Below are 13128 nucleotides of genomic sequence, written 5' to 3'. Positions count from 1 at the left end.
GGCTTCATCGTTCACAAATACAAACTGAGATCGATCTGATGAATAGGATTTAAACCAACTTAGTGCCGTGCCTGAAATGCCAATCGACTGCTCCAGTCTCTGTAATAGGATGTCATGGTCAATGGTGTCGAATGCAACACTAAGGTCTAACAAGACCAGTACAGAGATGAGTCCTTTATCTGCTGCCATTAAGAGGTCATTTGTAATTTTCACCAGTGCTGTCTCGGTGCTATGGTGTTTTCTAAATCCTGACTGAAACTCCTCAAATAAACAATTATGATGTAGAAAGTCACACAACTGATTTGCGACCACTTTCTCAAGGATCTTGGAGAGGAAGGGGAGGTTAGAGATCGGTCTGTAGTTAGCCAACACCTCTGGATCCAGAGTGGGCTTCTTCAGGAGAGGTTTAATTACAGCTACTTTGAAGGAATGTGGTACGTGGCCTGTTATCAAAGACAAATGATAATATCTAATAGAGAGCTGCCAATTAAAGGCAAAACGTCTTTAAGAAGCCTTGTCGGGATGGGGTCCAAGAGACAGGTAGACGTGTTAGAAGTAGAAACCGCTGAAGATAATTGGTCACGGTTGATGGGAGAAAAAACATCCAAATATACACCAGGGCATAGAGCGGATTCCAAGGCCACTCCACTTGAGAACAGATTGGCACTGGTTAAGGGCAAGATATTATTAATCTTGTCCCTAATAGTTAAAATCTTTTCATTAAAGAAGTTCATAAAGTCATTACCACTGAGGTCTATAGGAATACTCGGCTCCATAGAGCTGTGACTCTCTGTCAGCCTGGCTACAGTGCTGAAGAGAAACCTGGGGTTGTTCTTATTTTTCTCTATAACTGATGAGTAATAGGCTGCTCTGGCATTACGGAGGGCCTTCTTATAAGTTTTAAGACTATCTCGCCAAACTAAGCGGGATTCCTCCAGATGAGTTGAACACCATATGCTTTCAAGCTTTCGTGACGTTTGCTATAGTTTGCGGGTCTGAGGGTTATACCAGGGAGCAAACCTCCTCTTCCTCACTGTCTTCTTCTTCAGAGGGGCTATCGAGTCCAGTGTCATTCTCAGTGAGCCTGTGGCACTATCAACAAGATGATCAATCTGGGACGGACTAAAGTTAGACCAGGAGTCCTCTGTTATATTGAGACGTGGTATTGAATCAAATGCAGAAGGAATCGCTTCTTTAAATTTAGCTACAGCACTGTCAGTTAGATATCTGGTGTAGAAACTTTTGACTAACGGTGTACACTCGGTAGTATAAATTCAAAAGTTATGAGGTTGTGGTCTGACAGAAGAGGATTCTGTGGGAAGACCTTCAAATGCTCAATGTCAATGCCACATGCAAGAACAAGGTCGAGGGTGTGGCCAACGCTGTAAGTGGGTTTCTGTACTCTCTGACTGAAGCCAATCGAGTCCAACAATGAGATGAATGCAGCACTAAGGCAATCATTATCAACATCCACATGAATATTAAAATCTCCTACAATAATAACTTTATCAGTTTTAAGAACTAAACTTGATATGAACTCTGAAAATTCTGATATAAACTCTGAATATGGATCTGGTGGCCGGTACAGAATCACAAATATAATTGGTTGTAATGTTTTCCATCATATGAACAATAACCACAAAGTACTTAACACTTTTACTTTTTGTTTATTCTCTGTACTCCGTCTGAGACAGTCAAGGAATGTCCATTGTCTCTGTGAAATAAAGAAATGATGTCAGAACATGGTCGTTTTGGTGGAAACATGCAGGTTCAGTGAGCTGTGCATCCGTGGGGCTGAGTAGACATTAGATTGTAGGATTCTACGAATAGAGCCGATGTAACGAGTACTACCATATGAGACAAGTTAGATATTTTAATGCACGGCGAGCTTTGTTTTTTTTGGGTCGGCCATGTTGTGTGTGCAACGGAAGCCCCTTCAGAAAAGCTGGCTCTGACATCTGAGCTTGGCCCGCGGCCTCCTGGAAAGTCCACATCGGCATAGAGCACAGCCGATAGACCTCACTGCTTTGGACCGAACGGCATGGCTCGCAAGTCGTCGGGATGCTGCTGAGACGCCGCCACCGCACGAGCACAAAAATACTCCAGCGTGCAACCTTTCTTTTTTCTTTTTTTTTGGGTGCAGAGTTGGTGGGGGCTCGGTTAAGCCCGGCAACATGGCAGCAGCCAGAGCGAGTTGGACCGGTGGAGGCGAGAGGCACAGCTGCTTGGATAGGGCTCGGTGGCATTTCTGTGTCTGTGTCCCCTCTCTCCCTCCAAACACACACACACACACACACACACCAGAGCATACATACAGTACCAACACAAACACACACCCTCTCTATCACTCACACCAGCAGCAGCACCCTGGTAACAGATAGCTCCTGATTGGTGACTCCATCCGCGTTTAGTTTAATATATATATGTATATATATATACATATATATATACATAAATATAATTATTTAAATATCTATCAGCAGTCCCAGGAAGAGGATTCTGGCGGCGTGTGGAATGACGTGGGAGAGGCAGAGTGACCCCGGGCTCAGGTGGCAGCTGTGTTATGACTTCTCTGCCAGTTCATGGTGGATGGTAGGATGGATGCAACCTCCCCCCCCACCATTTCCTCCCTCATTCTCTATCTATCCATCCCATTCTGTTTTTGTCACATTTGTCCTCTCTCATTTATTTTTTTATTTTCTTGGGGGACGCAGAATGTGACCTAATGTTGACCTGATGTGCATCTGCTGCGTGTTGCTTTTACACGTGTCTTGTGTGCGTTCCGAGGCGACCGGTGGGTCAATTGGCGCCTCAAGTGAAGGTTTGTGTGACGCCAGTGTTTAAAATGCGTTGAATGAAGTGATGATGGCGGTGGCGTGTGACAATGTTGGTATGGCAAAAAAAGTATTTTACTTGGATACTTCCCTTGAAATGTGCTTTCTTCATAAATTCTAATCACAAGATAATTTTGGGTGATTGACTCCGTCAGAGATATCTTGGGCTTGTCCCAAAGGGAGAAGGTTTTTTAATTAAAAACCTGTTTTCGCCACTCGAGGAAATGATTCAGAATGTATTAAGGCCATGAAGCACTTCTGGGGCAACATGTGCTTTTTTTTCTGACGAAATTTTTTTTTCTTCCTGGATTTATTTCTGCAATGAATCCTTCGTAGGAGTGAATTCACTTCACATTCAGACACTTTCATGAGCGATGTATTCCGTTTACTTTGCGACTGTAAATCAAGTCAAGTTGCTTGACCTGTGTAAAGCCACTGCTGTGGATACTGTCTTCTTCGCTTTTGACCTTCGTCTTGTATTTTGTGTCTGTGTGTCTGTGACACAAACATCCAGAGTCTGGATCAGATCAGAGAGCTAATTTATTCCAGATTTCACATATTGACAACATCAATCACTCTCGATCTCTCGGTAGCAGTTTATTATTTCCCCTCATGTGGCGTTTGGTGTTGATGACAGAGGTGTCTCGAGGCCTGACACAGTTTGTAAACCCGAGGGCTCCTCTCAGCGCCAGCCTGCTGCGCTCGCCGCTATGTAGGGCAGAGCTGGGGGAGGACTAAGGGAGGGATGGCAGCCAGCATTGGGGGCCCCATGCAGGGATGCAGGAGATGGGGAGGGGTGCATGGGGTTACCGGGTGCTACCGGGGGCAGAGAAAGGGGCACAGGCTGGGCATGGCTGGCAAAGGAGCATTCCCTCCCGTCTGTGGACATGCAGCGTCTCAGCTCAGTCATACACAAAGCCGGGAGGGGGGTGGGATTAATATATTTTGAATTTGTTTCTTTCTAGACATACTTAAATTTAAGATTTCATTCTTTAAATGTTTTTTGTTGTTCTTGTGATTTCTCTTCTTAGATCGCAGATTTTTTTTTCTGAGCCAAAGGAAAGGATTCAGTGGGAGGTAAACACAGTTTATTCGACTTTGAAGTTGCAGAAGAAAAATAAAGGCATTTAAAGGGATACGCCACCATTACACTTTCATTAAATGAAGGGAATGAAGAGACGTGTTAAAAAAAAGAAATTGTTCAAATCGAGGCAACAGAAGTAAATCATAAAATATAGACGTACACTACCGTTCAAAAGTTTGGGGTCACCCAGACAATTTCGTGTCTTCCATGAAAACTCACACTTTTATTTATCAAATGAATTGAACATTTCATAGAACATATAGTCAAGACATTGACAAGGTTAGAAATAATGATTAATATTTGAAGTATTAATTTTGTTCTTCAAACTTCAAGCTCAAAGGAAGGCCAGTTATAGCTTATATCACCAGCATAACTGTTTTCAGCTGTGCTAGCATAATTGCACAAGGGTTTTCTAATCAGATATTAGTCTTCTAAGGCGATTAGCAAACACAATGTACCATTAGAACACTGGAGTGATAGTTGATGGAAATGGGCCTCTATACACCTATGGAGATATTTCATTCGAAACCAGACACTTCCACCTAGAATAGTCATTTACCACATTAACAATGTATAGTGTGTATTTTTGATTAATGTTATCTTTATTGAAAAAACAGTGCTTTTCTTTGAAAAATAAAGACATTTCTAAGTGACCCCAAACTTTTGAACAGTAGTGTACATTCATTGTTTTCACTGCTTCCTAAATAAAAAACATTTTAGAAATGTCACTACTATTTTTATATGTCAGTTTTCTGTACAATAAAATAGCCGAAATGACCTCGAGGACATCACAATAACATCATCAGGGTCATCCAGGCTCTAAAAAGCTCCCTACAAAGCCTGTAGAGTAGTACTCGAGATGTGTAATGTGATCTAATAAACATTAATGAATGAAAATCCTTTCTTGGTTGTATTGATGTATATTTTGGTCTCGGATCGTTGCTGTTGAAGGATTTTAACTGGCCTTCCCTGTAATGGTCTTGTGACCAGCGCTGTAGATACTGGTGGCCATTTTCCTTGGTGGTATTCCTGGGAATCTGAGGGGTTGAAAGAGAAGAAGAGGAGTAATAGGTTTCAGCCTTTTGTGATTACCAACACACTACACATGGATTCTGATATTTATTTTAGCCTAAAGCTTTTTCTTTAATCACAAAACAAATCTCTCAATATATAATGTGTAGAAAACAAAATCAAAAAGTTGAATAGGATGTGTCTTTTTTAAAGACCCAGCCATTTGTATTGAGTTTGGTTTGTAGCATGGTCAGACGTTCCCGAGGTGGGATGGAATCCTGTTTCAATCCTTTGGACTCATGACCTCTGTGTCTTTTTCTTCTGGGTAATGGCGCTGCTTGTGACCCCCCCCCCCCCCCTCCCATTTATCCTGGGGCCATTTAAGGAGAAATCATTGAAGTCAGGTGCGACATTGCTGCATCTTCTTGTCTTTTTGCAGGTTTTTGTCACTCATGTTCAGATGCCCCCTTCTGTCTCCCTCCCCTCCCTCCCATGTTCTCTGTCTCACCCTCGCCCATCTTTTTTTCAATCTGTCTCCCTCGCCGTCCCCAGACAGACCCTCCTATCAGTGCCCATTTCCCTCCGTCTGGTTCGTCCCCTTTCCTTTTCACTCAGATGACCCTGCCGCCGCCCCGTTCCTTCTGTCTGTCTGGCTCTCCTATACCCAGATGCCCCCCCAACCGCTGCCCACTCCATGCCATCCTCACTCTTATCTCACGTCATCGTGTATGTCCGCCTCGCCGTCTCTTTATCTCTGTCCTCTTTTATCTATTCCGAACATTGTCTCTTGTTCGCTTTCTCCCAATGCTCTCTCTTCCTCGGGTGCTCCCGCTGCACAGATGCCTGGCTTGGTTTGCAACAGCTGTCTCGCCATGTGCCACTACCAAGTGTTGCCTTCGATGGCAGGGGCGAGTTGTGTGTGTGTGTGGGGGGGGGGGGGGGGTTGTGTGTATTAGTCATGAATATTCATGTTCCCTTGTATGTACTACCAAACAGAAAATGGCACCAGGGAGGAGACGCCACCCATCAAAAAAAAGAGGGGGTGGGTTTGGGGTTGGCATTGGGTGAGGACGAGGGGAGGAAAGGAAGGAGGAAGCAGGGAGGAGGAAGGAGAAAGGAGGAAGAAGAGGGTAAGTCAGGGAAACGTGATTGAAGAGTATGGGAAATTGAGGCAGACGGAGGAAGGGGAAGAGGGCCAGACTGAATGGCAGGGATCCATAAAATGATACCCCCACCCTCAGAGGTGTGAAAGAGGGGGCACAATAAGAGGCGGGCACAGGAGGAAATGGTGGGAAAAAGGGGAGCGGGGAAATTTAGGAAACAGGACGGGAACATTTTGTACTTTGAGGGCTTTACTTCAAATCTGCAGTCAAATAACCGAGGAAAGCGTTTTGAAGAGGCGGGGGAGCGATGACGTGGAGTTTGCAGCCATGCTAGCAGCTCCGTGAGGCCCATGTCAGTCTTTGGCACGCTAGCATTTGGGAACGTCATTTATTTGGCAAGATATTTGACCCTGATGGTGGCGCTAGAGATGTGGATCGTCAAAATGATTGTGATTCATCCCGGGAGGAGCTTGAACGTGTGTCGCAAATGTCATCGCAATCCACTCAAAATCTGTAAAAAAACCCGATTTTAACCACAATTGTCAACCTCATGGTGGTGCCGGAGGGAAAACTAACCAACGCTGGTGTGGAATCCGTCAGCACCGTGATCCGGGGTGGAATACATTTCCTTGAAACGTCATTTACATTGCAGTTTGGTGGTATCGGAGCCTCATTTCAGGAGGATTCATCCACCTGGGACCACGAATGTCGCGGCAATTCATCTTGGTGGACGGACCGACCCCAACCAACCTAGCTGACTGACCCACTGTCATCCTCAACTAGCATGGTAAAAAATGAATTGAGACCGGACCCCAAAAGAGGAGTTCAGGCACATTCTGTAGATCTGAAAAGCAGGAGATGCGAGAAAGTTAGCAAATGCATGAATGACAAAATGCGAGTATACGGGGACAAGAAGATCGTGGACAAGCAAGCGAAGTGGAGGGCAAAGAGCAAGAAGGGAAGAGAATGAGGGGAGCGAGGAGATGGGAAATAGAAGATAGGAGATAGGACATAAGCAGCTGGGGTGAGGGGCAACAGATCTAAGCTGACCGAGGCTCTGGTGGCTCTTCCTCTCTTTCATGGAGAGCCAGGAAAAGAGATTATAGCAACCCCGTTTTCTCCTGGGTGGAGAGAGACGGGGAGGGGGGCGACCATACTCTTCCCACTCGTCCCCTCCCCTCTGCAGACGAGGACTCTCTGGTCGCGACGTCTGGACCCAAACCAGGACGAATCCCATCGCTCCACTCGGCTGGAGGAGTGTATGCTCCAATCAACCCAATGACAAATGCTGCTTCTTTGAGTGTTGTAATGCATCACAAGCTTTTGAAGGGGTCACAACTCGCTCGAGACGGACCCTTTCTTTCACTTCCTGGTTGTCTCTGGAGGGCTATGATTGGTGGAGGGGAACAAGAGCGCTAATTCTAGTTGCCACTGTTTTCACTTCAGCAAAAGACCTCAGCACTTCCCCAGCCGCTGCTTATTTTTACTTTATCTCAATATTTCTAACTTCTTCATCCTCCGTATTATCAGTACAATAGTCTTGCAATAGCAAGAAAGTGTAAGAAAGACAAAGTTATTGTTCACTTCCTGGTTGCCTCAGAAGGACTTAGATGTGGTTGAAGGAACAACAGTGCTAATGCTAGTAGCCTAATGCTATACTTTTAAAGACCTTGTTGTTCGGTAATCATTAGTTTAATAGTGTCACAAAAGCGATTAAGTAAAAGAGAGAGAGAAAGAGAGAGAGAGAGGGGCTTCGTATCACTTCCTGGTTGCCTGGTTGAGGGCTACGATTGCTTGAGGCTAACCAGAGCGCTTTTATGCTAGTCGCCTAATGCTACTTTTACTTCAGCCAAAAGACTTCAACACTTCTTCTTCTACCACTGCCTTTTGACTTGATTTGCATTTTTCTAACCTTGTCGTTAATGATCAGAATAATAGTGTCACAATAGCAATATTTCACTTCCTGGTTGCCTCTGCTGGGCTACGATTGGTTGAGGGAACCAGACTGCGTTCGTCCTTATTCGCCGTGTGCTTCACAGACAACCTTTCTCCCACCACACAGTTATATACCCCGGCTCTCTTCGTTCTTTTCTCATACACACAACACATACAAACAGCGGGTTAATCAGAAACCTATAAACCCTCCTTGCCGGTAGGAGATAAGCGCCGAGCTGGTAGCCCTTCCCTCCTGAGAGCAGCACTCCTCTAGCGGTGCCGTGGAGCTGCCTGATAAGGGCAGGGGAGTGTGGAATACCCTGAGAGATTCAGGCACACACACACACACACACACACACACACACACACACACACAGGCCACTCAGCATCAGTTAGCCAGGTCTTCTGCAGAGCCAATCGGCAGTTCGCAGGGCCCCGAGGCTCCACCAATCGCGCTCCTCCATCGGGTGTTGTTAATCTCAGCGCTCAGCCCGCAGGTGGATGTGTTTGCTGTGTGTGTTTGTGTTTAGCAGATACATGTTTATATGCTAATGCTTGGTGCTCGATGTGCAAATGAGAAAATCGTACTCTGATTAAAAAGAAAAGTATAACGCAAGTCACATCTTTTTCTGCCGGACAATAAAATCTGAAAGTGATTGGTTCTTCTAACTTTTAGAGTTATTCTGAAAAAAAATGTAATAAAAGAGTAAACACTTCTATATTTGAAGTGAGGGGAGTAGTGTTTTCCTACCTTGATGTACTCAAGGCCCGCACACTTTCTCAAGGGTGTTTTAGTAATTAAGTACCTCTTCTAATTAAGCCTCAACCTGTATTTCAAAGGCCCGTTGGGATCCAGCTACTTTCTCAGATGAATCGGCCTCTACGCGGGGAGATATTGAAATACCGCGTTTCAACTTCACAAGTCGCTTGAGGAGTCGAGTCGGTATAACGAGCGATCCATTTTCCTTTCAAAGGCCTCAGTTCTGTTCTCCAGAGCTTCGTGGAAAAGATTTAGAAAGAGTGAGATGAATATCGGATTAACGGTACCAACTGAGCCGGAAACATGTACGTTATAAACTTCACATTTCTGTGAACGTGGAGCTGATATTCTATATTTTTCTTTATTTTAATGTATTCATTTTTCCCTCTTGTGTGTGCAGTGATAAAGTGTTTGATTCTGTATGTGCACCATATCTTTCGAGACTTCTTCTGCGGTATAAAATTACTTGACCTCATTTTCAAAGGTGAAACTTACTCAAGTACTTGAGTGCAATATACTTCTTTATTGGAAGCTGCTTTTCACGGTTACTTCACTGCATTATAAAGGTACGTTTTAGTACTCGTTACTACTCATAAATATATATTGTTATAGGTTCAACTGCCTTGTTTAAGGGGAATGTTCTCCACATCAATCAGCTAAATTAAAATGCACTTCAGCGGTGGGTCGGCATAGCAGTGTTGGGGCCGTGAAGCCTGAAATCAAGCTGAGGAAGTCAAGTTTATTTTGTATTATTATTTATTTAATTATGTTAAATAAAAATGAAAAATCATATATTATTTAACATAATAAAATAAAATGAGAACAGATATTGGGTTGATGGCTCTGAGAGTTAAAGAAGGGAACAAAAGAAGAAAGAAAACAACAATAGGAAAGAAATGGTATATATACAAAATAAAATATGAACCTTTTTGACATGAGGCCCGCTGCCTTCTTCAGGTCTGGGAGGCGAGGGGGTGTGATCCTGCATGGGAATTTGAAATCCTCCATTTTCATCATTATTCTTCTCCCTGTGCGTCTTTTTTGTATCTGTGCAATAAAACACAGGTGAATGCAGTATCTTCAATATGAATTAATGAAAAAATTATAGGGGTCATTCTGTTGCCTAATGCATGATCATCAATATTCATTAATTAAAAAGTATAGGGTCATTCTGTTGCCTAATGAGTACTTTTACTTTTTGATAAAGTAAATTTCCAATACGTATTTTTTTTCTGAAGTCAAATCAAGAATCAGGATTTTTTATGTTATTTATAATGTCGTACTTTTTATTGTGTGGCAGCCTAATGCTACCTTCAATGAAGCAAACACACGTCTTTGTCACTTTTCAAATCCCCTTTATTATCAGAACAATAGACTTTTAATAACAAGTGTGCTTCATACTTATTGTATGCTTGACACTACTCTAGATATGAATTGTATGAATCTATATTAATTCAATGTTAACGCTGCTGTGAGGCTGCTCACCCGGTTCCGCTTTTCCATGCCGGAGTCAGCATTCCGTGAAGGGGCCGTTGCCACGGTATAACTTTTTGTTTTCTCATGTGTGTGTGTGTGTGTGTGTGTGTGTGTGTGTGTGTGTGTGTGTGTGTGTGTGTGTGTGTGTGTGTGTGTGTGTGTGTGTGCGCGTGCGTGCGTGCGTGCGTGTGTAAACCTCCGGGGGAAAGCCGGTATATACAGGCGGAGTAAACCGCTAAATATAAAAGGGACCGCGTGGTGCCTTCATGGTACAGGTACAAGTTGAACTCGGTAACTTTCTCAACATTTTTAGAAGGTTTTTGAGAGGGAGAGCGGGTGCCGCGTGGTACTAGACATCATGGGTGACGGATTTTCATAGAGTGAGTTGAATTCACGTTTCCAATATATGCACAATACTTTTGTTTGCCCTTTTAAATTAACATATATAAAAACAATATTGAAGCATCCGCCAACGGCCGTTGCGTTCAAAGACGTCCAAAGAGAAGGGGAAAAAAGGCGATAAAGCTGTAGCAGTGTTGAGGTCAACGCTCGGGTCAAGTCCCTCACGAAAACCACATCAGAGTAACACCAAACACGCACCATTTTAACGCACGCGCGCATTGAGTTATACACAGCAGCAGCCGACTGACGTCACAGGGCTGTTTTAAAGACGGCGCAGGTTGATTAGTCAAACGTACAAATTATGATATGGATATAAGCGTGTGTAATAATATCATAAGAGTTCGGGGTGCACATTCATTTATATTATCATTATTATAATTTTAAGCTGACGCACACGTGACTGCCCATGCAGGCATGGTTGAAGACTCCGCTCACCTGAAAAAGACCAAACATGCACCCGCACACGAATCACGCACGTTCACATGCAGCCTACAGCTTGAAATAATTAAATCGGACGGATTTATCTGCAATAAATGTGCTGTCTGATAACAAAAAAATGTAATATAATTCAATTCTAATGAACATATTGATGCTTTTGTAGCCTTCTGACATTTTTCACAGATATTAATTTTGGGACATTTAACATCCCCAAAATAGGAAATAAATACATGTATCCCCATAGCATCCATGCAGCCCAATTATGACGAGCCTTCAAATAAACACACATATAACACGTGAGGCCGATACTGATTCTTTGCCATTTATTGTCTTTTATTCCGTGATATTTGCCCCGTTTAAAACCTATAGAGTCGCTAATTTAGTCTTTTTATTTTGGTATATTTAATGTTGTAAATATAAACGGAAAGCCGGTATGCTAATTTAAATGACCGCAACAACTCTGCTCTCTTTAATGAGGCGTTCACGAACACCTGTTCCACTTTAACTACGGGTCAGATATAGCGGCTCGTTGAGCATTTTACACATATTGTGAAAATGCCAAATCGAATAAATACTATATACATATATATATATATATGTAATAATATAATATAAATAATAATAATAATAATAATAACGGATCCGTGTGGCCACAAGACCTTCTTCAGGTCCAACGATCAACATTATTTGATTAATTATTATTCATTTATAACGTGTATTTTTCATTATAAGTCAATATAAAGATTACAAATTACATTTGATGTTCTTGCTGAGTACACTTGAATAAAAACAATTTTAGCAGCTTCTCAACCAACACGGCAGCAGCTTATCAGTTTTTAAAAACATTTAATTAATTATTTTTTATTGCAGTGACGTCCGCGCCCCGCTACAACCATGAATGGTCATCGCTCATCCTAAATCTGAGTTGATCAGAGTAAGACAAAGTTTGCGAGTCGTGCACGTGACCTGTCTTTTATTCATAACAGAATAAATAAACAGATTATCATGATGGGATTTAACAGCTCTGGATGTGAGTCCAAAACACGTGACAGAGTAATTATAATTAGGTCACATTTCACAAACTGGCCCCGCAGAGCCACGTGCACGTCTCACATGTATGAATGTAAAGTTCCCCCATCGGTATCACAACACGCACGCACGCACACACACACAGACACACAGACATAAACTATGTGGGTTCATCAGAACCTCCACCTCTCCCTCTCTCTCCGCTGCCCTATACAAACTTGTATTATTTATTTATTATTTATTTATTTAATTTGCCGGTGAGAGCTACTAATCCCCCGCGTCCACGGTTTACTCTGAGCCCGTATTTAATTCCTCTAAACCCCCAGCTGCCGCCCTGGTTACGACAGACTGCGAACCGCTCCGGTTATTAATAATTCCCCCCCCCACCTCGCTTCCTCCGGCCGCGGCCGTAGGACCTAACCCCCCCACCCCCTCCCCCGGCCCACACGCACGCCCTTGCTGGAGCGCGCGTGCCGGGTTCTTTTTTCTCCAGACTCTATTCGTTTGCTGCCCCTCTCGCCTATTTGTTGTTGTTGTGCTTTAGCCTCCCGGCGGTCGCTCCACAGTCCCCGTGAACAGTGCACCGTGAAGGCACCTTTCTCCCCTTCTTCTATTTCTCTCTCCTACTCTCTGTCTCTCTCTCTCTCCCTCTCTCTCTCTCCCTCTCTCACCGGACGCCGAGGGAACAGGTGGGGGAGGTGAAGGGTCCCCGCGGGGCGCCAAGGGAGGGACGTCCTCGTGGGCCGAGCGGAGTCCGGAGAGCCGGCACGAAAGTGGTGGCTGCGGAGCTGGTGGTGGTAATTGTGGGTGGTGGGGGTGTGTGGGGGAAAAAAACAGCGCGTGACGGCGATCCCCCCCCCCCCCTCCCACCTCAGGAGCAACAGCTGATTTAGGAGAGCGCGTGGAAGCAGAGAGCGCGAGCTTCGTTTACTTACTGTCTGTCGGTGCTCAGACTTCCCAGCTCGGTCGGTTAGGGGGGCGAATCGGACGGTGGCTGCGCGGCGGTGCGGGTGATTTACGGGTGGACGTTACGGTACCGGGACAGAAGGGGAGAGA

General features: G+C 44.1%; 1 long non-coding RNA gene across 1 annotated transcript; it reads right to left on the bottom strand.

The window, feature by feature from the left end:
- Window positions 1-3907: 3907 nt before the first annotated feature.
- LOC130189233 (uncharacterized) lies at window positions 3908-13081 on the bottom strand. Its single transcript, XR_008830732.1, has 3 exons — window positions 13008-13081; window positions 9653-9774; window positions 3908-4955 (listed from the first exon to the last, which is right to left on the bottom strand). It is a non-coding gene; the product is annotated as an uncharacterized LOC130189233 (long non-coding RNA).
- Window positions 13082-13128: the final 47 nt, after the last annotated feature.

This window comes from Pseudoliparis swirei, chromosome 23 (assembly GCF_029220125.1).
Source record: "Pseudoliparis swirei isolate HS2019 ecotype Mariana Trench chromosome 23, NWPU_hadal_v1, whole genome shotgun sequence".
NCBI lineage: Eukaryota > Metazoa > Chordata > Actinopteri > Perciformes > Liparidae > Pseudoliparis > Pseudoliparis swirei.
This window is presented reverse-complemented; position numbering and strand designations above follow the sequence as displayed.